The 8,774-nt window shown below is 35.6% G+C and overlaps 1 non-coding gene across 1 annotated transcript; it reads left to right on the forward strand.

The window, feature by feature from the left end:
* Nucleotides 1–722: 722 nt before the first annotated feature.
* TRNAI-AAU lies at nt 723–796 on the forward strand. Its single transcript has one exon. It is a non-coding gene; the product is annotated as a tRNA-Ile (tRNA).
* The last annotated feature ends 7,978 nt before the right edge of the window (nt 797–8,774 follow it).

An 8,774-nucleotide genomic window follows, 5' to 3' on the forward strand; every position in this document is an offset into this window, starting at 1 on the left:
TTGCTTCACTGCTCATAAATATGGAGATCTATTATCGCATCTGTTGGTTTTATGTCACCCATGAATGCACTTCGATGTGCGCTTAATAGAAGTGTGTGAACAAAACACTTGGGATCCTTGTAAGATCAAGTTGTTTCCAGGATTTTTTTTTTTTTTTTTGACATTGAGACTTAAGTTTCATGGGCGTATGTTATTGATTTTAGTGGTGTTTATTTTTTCTGTGCCGGTCTGTTCTGTTTGCATGATCTTTACTTGCTTTGAATTTCAGATTTTTCTTGCTTGCTGAAGCTGTGAGTTACCAAACCACATTGTTATTACTCAGACGTCTTGGCATACTTTTAACTGAGAACTTTACTCCGAGTTATATTTTTTGTTGCCTACGCTGGTCATAAAAAAGGAAATGCTGTTGTTACAAATTGTTGCTTGCAATTTGTCTCAGGTATATGTCGAGTGCAAAGGAAACTCTCGTACGAACGAAATTCAGAAAAACTAGTTGATCAGATTGTGTAATTACAACTGCAATTGTATCCACCTTGAGAGCTCTAGCTGTAAGGTTAAGCAATTAGCAACAAGTATCGACTTGCCAAAATCGACCGTAGAACACTACTTCATATCGAAGTGTGATGGAGACTAAAACTGAACATACGACGTCCGTGAGTGACCAAGATGCGAACCTTTACCGGTCTCTCAAATTGCCCCACAGAAACAACTAGGCATATAACGGCCTGTTAGCTCAGTTGGTTAGAGCGTCGTGCTAATAACGCGAAAGTCGCATGTTCGAGACCTGCATGGGCCATTGTTTTATTTTAGTATATTTTTTGAGTTGCGCCTCAATCTTTTTTATTTACAAATAGTTTGAATCATAGAATCCTTTCATAGGGGCTCCAAACTTTTGATTTTTAGGGATCAGAAAATGACAAAATCGAGAGTCATGAAATAATAATTAACAAAACCCGTAACCTATTAATTTTGTTAATGGTATTGTCCTCCATTAGTTAGTGCTAATAATTAGCTAGATTAACTAAATTAAGTATGATTAGTGATTTTATTGTTTTTTAGTATATTTTTTTAGTTGCGCCTCAATTTTTTTTAATTTAGAAACAGTTTGAATCATAGAATCCTTTCATAGGGGCTCCAAACTTTTGATTTTTAGGGATCAGAAAATGACAAAATCGAGAGTCATGCAATAATAATTAACAAAACCCGTAACCTATTCATTTTGTTAATGGTATTGTTCTCCATTAGTTAGTGCTAATAATTAGCTAGATTAACTAAATTAAGTATGATTAGTGATTTTATTGTTTTTTAGTATATTTTTTGAGTTGCGCCTCAATTTTTTTTAACTTAGAAACAGTTTGAATCATTGAATCCTTTCATAGGGGCTCCAAACTTTTGATTTTTAGGGATGAGAAGATGACAAAATCGAGATTCATGAAATAATAATTAACCAAACCCGTAACCTATTAATTTTGTTAATGGTAATATCCTCCATTAGTTAGTGTTAATAATTAGCTAGATTAACTAAATTAAGTATGATTAATGATTAAGTTAGACTAATTTATAGTTAGGATTTGAAAATCAAAATCAAAGTCATTTTTTTTTCTTTAATTTAACATACGGTGGGAAGTCTCCAATTTTTCCAACCTTAACTACCATATACGGTTGGGACTCCCAACTTCCCAACCGTGACTACTATATACGGTTGGTACTCTCAAACGTAGGAAAACTCAGGTTCAAATGCGATTAGGAGTTCATATTTTCTCAACCGTATAATTGATTTGCGGTTGGGAAAACCAAAATTTCTCAACCGTATGTAATTTTGAAACCTATTTCAAAATTCCCAATTTGATCCAATCCAACCTATTTATGCGATCAAAAGCAACAAAAAAGGGTGGGTTTTCGATTCTTACCTAATTGAAGTAATTATTTGTGGAGAATCGATGATTAATCGTCGTTGAAGAACAACAAAGGAAAAAAAAAGAAAGAAAAAGAGCCGATGGAGAAAAAGAAGAGAAGAAAAAGCAATATTGATTAGGTTTAGGTTTAGTTTTTGGCTTTAGGTTAATTATTTAAATATTTTTGTTATGGATAAAATATCCCCTTATCCACATTTAGTGCACTTGAATTTGTAGGAGCCCTCAAAACCAAAAACTTGGAACCCCTACAATAGGCTTCGAATCATATGGCATAATTGAAGTCTAGGAACAACTTGTATAATACTCCTTCTGTTTTTGAAAAAGAGATACTTTCACTTTTTCATTTTAGCCTAAAAATAGACCAAATTGATAAAGTGAACGTATCTCTTTTCCAGAAACGGAGAGTACATATTTTGGTTACCAAAAGTGGATTTTGGCGAAGGTGCACTATTTCGATGAATAAGCAAATTTGTGCCGGACTTATGTCTGGGCTCTGGAACAGTTTTGGGAACCAAACAAGTTAAGAGTCACTGCTAACTAAGGAATTTATAAGGCACTACATGTCAAATATTCGATTGCAGTGATAAATTATCACACGATATATTGTGGGACAATGGACTTTTAGGGTTTTGTTTACACAAATCATATGTCTGAAATTGGACTTTTGGTAACATAAATTGAAGCAGAAACAATGATTTAATACTATCAAAATCGTGGCTAAAAGGCCATTTCAGGATTAAAGTGTCTACAAGGTTGGTGAGATGAGAGACTTGTAGTGATAATGGGTGTGGAAAACAATAATACAAAAGTAAAATCAGAAGAAAAAATCTCAAACAACAGAGTCGTGGATTTAAGGTGTTTCGCGACTCTACTTCTTGATTGTGCTAGAAGCCAATTCTTGTTGAAAACTCTATGGAATAAAACATCTGATAACTCTCTTGTTCGATTTCTCTACATCGAACCAATAACTACTCTTTCTACACTTGCTCAGAACTCAAAAATAGATGAAAATATTATATTTTCAACTTCTCCAGAAATTACTCTTTTATAACTCAAAAGAATTCAATACGGTTTTAATGAAAATTAATTTCGTAATAAGTGCCCACTGAAAATCCTCCGTAACAGTCATATAACGGCAACAATATAATTACCAAAAACTAATATAGTTAGTTAGAGAATATTAAGTTGAAAAACCGTTTTGGAAATGAAGGGTTAAATCTGCAAAAAAAATAAGTTTCTGAATCACCAGACCTTCCAAGACCCCCAAGGCCCCGCTCCCGGACTAATGTAATATAAGTACTATAGTATATAGTATATACCTGTTGATGGGAGAAAAACGATTTGCTGGTTTTTAAGAAAAACTGGAGGGGTGTGCAACATGAGGATCCTCAATTGAGCAAATTTCCTAAACCTTTAACAGATGCACTGCACGGAAATGCTTTGAGTTAGAGAAATCAGTCTGTAAAACTCCGTCCTAAGCCAAGACAATGACCGTTCCAGAATCAATTCGTTAACAAAGATGCATGAGGGTCGATCTTTAGGAGGGAAGCTGAAAAGTGTGTGAGATCAATGATAATTAGGAGTTTTTATAAAGAAATATGGAAAATTTCTGCAGTCTTTTTAGAGAATTGAGCATTTGTAGAAATATAGAAAATTAAGAATTTGCTAGAATGTGGGAGTTCAAGAAATAAAGAAAAAAATAATAAAAAATAAAAAGTGGAGAGGTGTGGGAATATCCAGGGCCACGACACGACTGGCTGTGGTCCCGGTCCACTGCATGTTTTTTTCTTTTTTTCTTTTTATTATCTTCCTTATTTTCTTTCTTTTTTCCTATTTTGCACAGGTCTCCATATATCTTCGTTCCTTCATATTTTTGGGTGCTCGTTCTTGCATTATTGTTAAGTACAATCGCACCATTTTCTCGGGACTTACTAGGTGGTGGCCCATATGCCCGAAAAGTGAATATTTATAATTAATCCATGAAATTCTGTTGGGAAAAGCCGTGAATTAAAGTAATAAATTAAATATTGTAATAAAAATATAATATTTTCTAGAATTCAACTGATGAATAATACTTCACTAGTATTAATTAATAGATGTCTCTATACTAGCAGGCAAACTGTCTAGGAGCATTATATTTATTTGAGAATCGAGGTATGAGGTAGTATAAGCATCACACTCGTTCTGGATGTTTATTCTGCATTGTCAGGGAACATTTGCGACATCCTGAAAACATTATTGCTCTATACAAGTGGTCAATCCATCTAGGATCCGTCCAATAAATCTCGATTCTACATAGAAGTGTATACTCACTAAGAGATTATCGTGACATGAAATTTCATGTCTAAATTCTAAAGTATAAACTTCACATACTCGTATGAAGCTAGGTCAGAAATATGCAAAATTATGATTTTACATTTTCACATTGGGGTTGAGTTTTCTCAGGCGGAAACTTCTCTGTGAGTCTTGAGATAAGCTTACATCTGTTTCTGTGTTGCAGCCATGTCTATCTGGTTCTTGGGCATAACTTCCTGAACCTTTATGAGATCAACTATAGTAGGTGGATCTACTCTGATTTATTCAGGAGACTGGCCGAAAAGAGGATTGTTTCCTGTACCGATGTTGGTTTCAGCATGACCACCAGTATTGTTAGTTTGAGGGGCAGTATCAGTAGCGCCGTTGTTGGAAACGAGAATAGTGACTGGAGTACCAACATCGTTGCTAGTGATAGCAATGTTTGAGTTAGGGTTAGGATTTGTGATTGAGCCTGACCTAAAATCGACCATATTTTACGAATTAGGATTGCAACCGAGAGATTAATCTCCCACTGTGGTCGCCAATATGTTGATGGGTGAAAAAGATTTATTGATTTTTGAGGAAAAGTGGAGGGCTGTGCAATATGAGGATCCTCAATTGAGCAAATTGCCTAAACCTTTAACAGATGCACTGCACATGAGTGCTTTGAGTTCGAGAGATAAATCTATAAGACTCCGGCCTAAACCAAGATAATGACCGTCCCAAAATCAATTCGGTCATAAAGATGGATGAGAATCGATTTATAGGAGGGAAGCTGAGAAGTGTGTGAGATCAATGATAAATGATTATGGATGTGTTGGAGACTTATGAAAGTTTAGTAAACTGTTAAGTTCAAATACGATGATTATGATTAATTTCGATTTCATATGAAATAAGTTAAGTTTGACAATCATGGATTGATGAACCTATTTAAATTGCAGAAGTAGTTAACACAGAGATCTCCAGTTAGTGTGACGGTTGCAGAGGAGTAGAACAGAGGGGAAGTGGAAAATCGTGGTGTTCCACATGCGTGGGAGAATTGGTTGATTGTCCATCAACTACTTTTCTAAATCCTTCAACTTCTTGCACGACTTACTCACATTTCTCATCCTGGATGTACACACGTCTTGTAAGCCGCCAGATCATTGTGTTAACTACTTCAGAAGTAGTATAAGCATCACACTCGTTCTGGATATTTATTCTGCATTGTCAGGGAACATTTGCGACATCCTGAAAACGTTATTGCTCTATACAAGTGGCCAATCCATCTAGGAGCCTTCCAATAAATCTCGATTCTACACAGAAGTGTATACTAAAATTGCTCAGTATTGTTGATAAAATGTGCAAAATATTGAAAGCTCAGTTGAAAGGCTTTAATGATCGCATACTTACGCATGCTCAGAAGAGGATATACACTCACTAAGACCCATAATCTACACATTAAGCATTGATCTCCAGTTAGTGTGACGGTTGCAGAGGAGTAGAACCGAGGGTAAGTGGAAAATCGTGGTGTTCCACATGCGTGGGAGAATTGGTTGATTGTCCATCAACTACTTTTCTAAATTCTTCAAATTCTTGCACGACTTACTCACATTTCTCATCCTGGATGTACACACGTCTTGTAGGCCGCCAGACCAAAACCCTAGTGAACACCCCCCTCCCCCCAATGTGACACGATTGATGTCTCATGAATGTGGAGTTTGCAAGTCAAATGCGTATTTAATTGGTCAATTATTGACTTAGTTAGACATTGAGTCTTAGCCTTGATGAGTCGAGCATAATTGACGAATGTGGTATGCACTGAGACTCATGGATTGAACATAAGGTGTCCGCTAGGACAAAATAAACAAACGTTGAGTCTGATGAATTGTGATGTATCATTTTACCAGTTGAGGCAATAATGGTGTTCTGGTAATTTGGATCGACGAGCGTCCAATGAGATTGCTCGATCATGGACCTATGCTGATATTTCGAGCATTTGACAAGAAATCAGAAGAGTGCAATATCTTGTATTTTCAGAAGAGTTTGATCCTGACTGAAACTCTTAATTTTTTGCATGAATGAGCAATTAGGGTTTTCTTGCTCACACGTTAATATTATTTAATATTTATTGGTGAAAAAAACCTAACTATCATGGGTCCATTTGATTTTTGGAGAATTGAGCAATATTTGGTGAAATATGGAAAATTAAGAGCTTGCACGAATGTGGGAGTTCAAGAGATAAATAAATAATAATAAAAAAATAAAAAGTGAAGAGGCATGGGACCGCCCAAGGCCGCAGCGTGGCTGGCCGGCCAATGAGCCCGGTCCCGCGTGTGTTTTATTTTTATTTATTTTATTATCTTCCTTTTTTCCCTATTTTGCATAGGTCTCCATATATCCTCGTTCGTCCATGTTTCTGGGTGCTCGTTCATGCATTATTGTTACGTACACTTGCACCATTTTCTCGGGGCTTACTAGATGGTAGCGCATATGCTCGAAAGGTGAATATTTATTAATAATCTATGGAATTCTGTTGGGAAAAGTCGTAAATACCATTTTCTCGGGGTTTACTAGGTGGTGGCCCATATGCTCGAAAGATGAATATTTCTAAATAAACCTTGAAATTCTGCTCGGAAAAGTCGTGAGTTGAAGTAATGAAATATTGTAGTAAAAATAAAATATTTTCTATGAATTCAATTGATGAATATTACACTAGAATTAATTTATTTGTGGTGCTATACTAGCAGTCAATCTGTCTAGGAGCATTATATTTATTCGAGAATTGAGGTATGAGGTAGTAGAAGCATCATATACGTTCTTTATGTTTATTCTGCATAGTCAGGGAACATTTGCGACATCCTGAAAACGTTATTTGGTCAATCCATTTAGAAGACGGCATATCATTCTCGATTCTATACAAAAGTAAATACATACTGAAATTGGTCAGCACTGTTGATGAAATATGCAAAATATTGAAAGCTCAGCTGAGAGGCTTTAATGATCGCATATTTACGCATGCTCTGAAGAGGCTATACACTCACTAAGAGATTATCGTGACATGAGCTTTCATGTCTAAATTCTAAAGTACCAACTTCACATACTTGTCTGAAGCTACGTCAGAAATGTGCAAAATTATGATTTTACAGTTTTAGCCTTTATCAAAAATTCACCATCCACAATACTTTAGTCAAATTGTGTAGGGTGGGATTCGAACCCATGCCTATAGTGTGGGAACCCAAAATGATGCCACCACACTATCTCTCTATCTTTGTCATAATAATACAAAAATATGTTTTTAATTATATGCCCCAACAATCTCCCACTTATGTTTCAAAAACATTGAGCAAGTGATATACAAATGTGGATAAGCAAAGGTGCCTTTCGACTTGAACCTTTACATAGTGTTAAACTTTTTTAGTATCAGGTGATTAGAGTGACTCGCTTCTTGAACTCTAACTGATACTAGATTATTCAACACATGCAACTATATCTAGAGTAAAGTCTTTAAGTTTGCATATTAAGCCATGTGCTTATTCCTTTTTAATGAACGATCTAGAGAAATGCGCAAATTCTCATAGAAGACGGACACACCTTCACTTTCGTACAGGTGAGTCTAACAAGAATACTCCTTTAGCTAAGTATCTCGCTCTAAGTTAAAGAGTCATAGACATCATTACGAGGTAAATACTCAATGCTTCAGGATATCATGCTATAGGAATGCATGACTCTATCATATCATTCGTAAATTCGTCTAGTCCCTTTGGACCTATTTCTAGGTTGGCTATCCATTACAAATGACTCAACTTCTAACAGGAAAAAGTCCCATACTCTGCACATTAAGCATTTACCCGGTCCATGTGGGTTGGGAATATGGGCAAATCTGCTTATTTTTCCACCACACTGGAGTTGCTCTCACAGACTTAAAGTGGCAGTTTTGGAAATACATGGAGATTTTGGGTTTCCACACATATATTAGGTTCTATTAGAAATTTTGGGCCATGAGATTGATTTTGGATTATGGGTCAATTTGGCTCAGAACAATATACTGGAAGATGGTGTAAATTTTGGATCATGCCACAAATATTATCTTGATTTATGAGCTCTTTTACTTCTGATCATTGTGCATCTAGGAGTTAACTACTTAAAAAAGAAAACTCCTGCAATCACATTACATGGTTCACTATCATCTGCAGAGGCTTATCACTCGTTACGTAACGATCAATTCAAATCTTAGGATGAAATTGAAATGTCGCGTAAATACTTGCCGGAAAATGTTCACGAAATCCGTACGCGTAAAAATCATCTAATAATGATAACTTGAACTTACTAAATTTAACTCATTAGTCTCACTACTATTTAGTACAACCACATCTAGATCATCAAGAATTGTCTATCTATAGTGAGTTTTCCTTCAGTTTGTTAATCGAAAAGGTCTCTCACCCTTACACTTCTTTCCACTTGTCATGACTTTACTTCCCTTTGCATTCAATAACAGACACCATTTTCAGACCTTAAACAATCCAAGAAACTTGGAATGACACTAACAACATCAACTATTATAAGAACACATCTCTTCCCGTT

The sequence above is a fragment of the Papaver somniferum genome, chromosome 3 (genome assembly GCF_003573695.1).
Source record: "Papaver somniferum cultivar HN1 chromosome 3, ASM357369v1, whole genome shotgun sequence".
Lineage (NCBI taxonomy): Eukaryota > Viridiplantae > Streptophyta > Magnoliopsida > Ranunculales > Papaveraceae > Papaver > Papaver somniferum.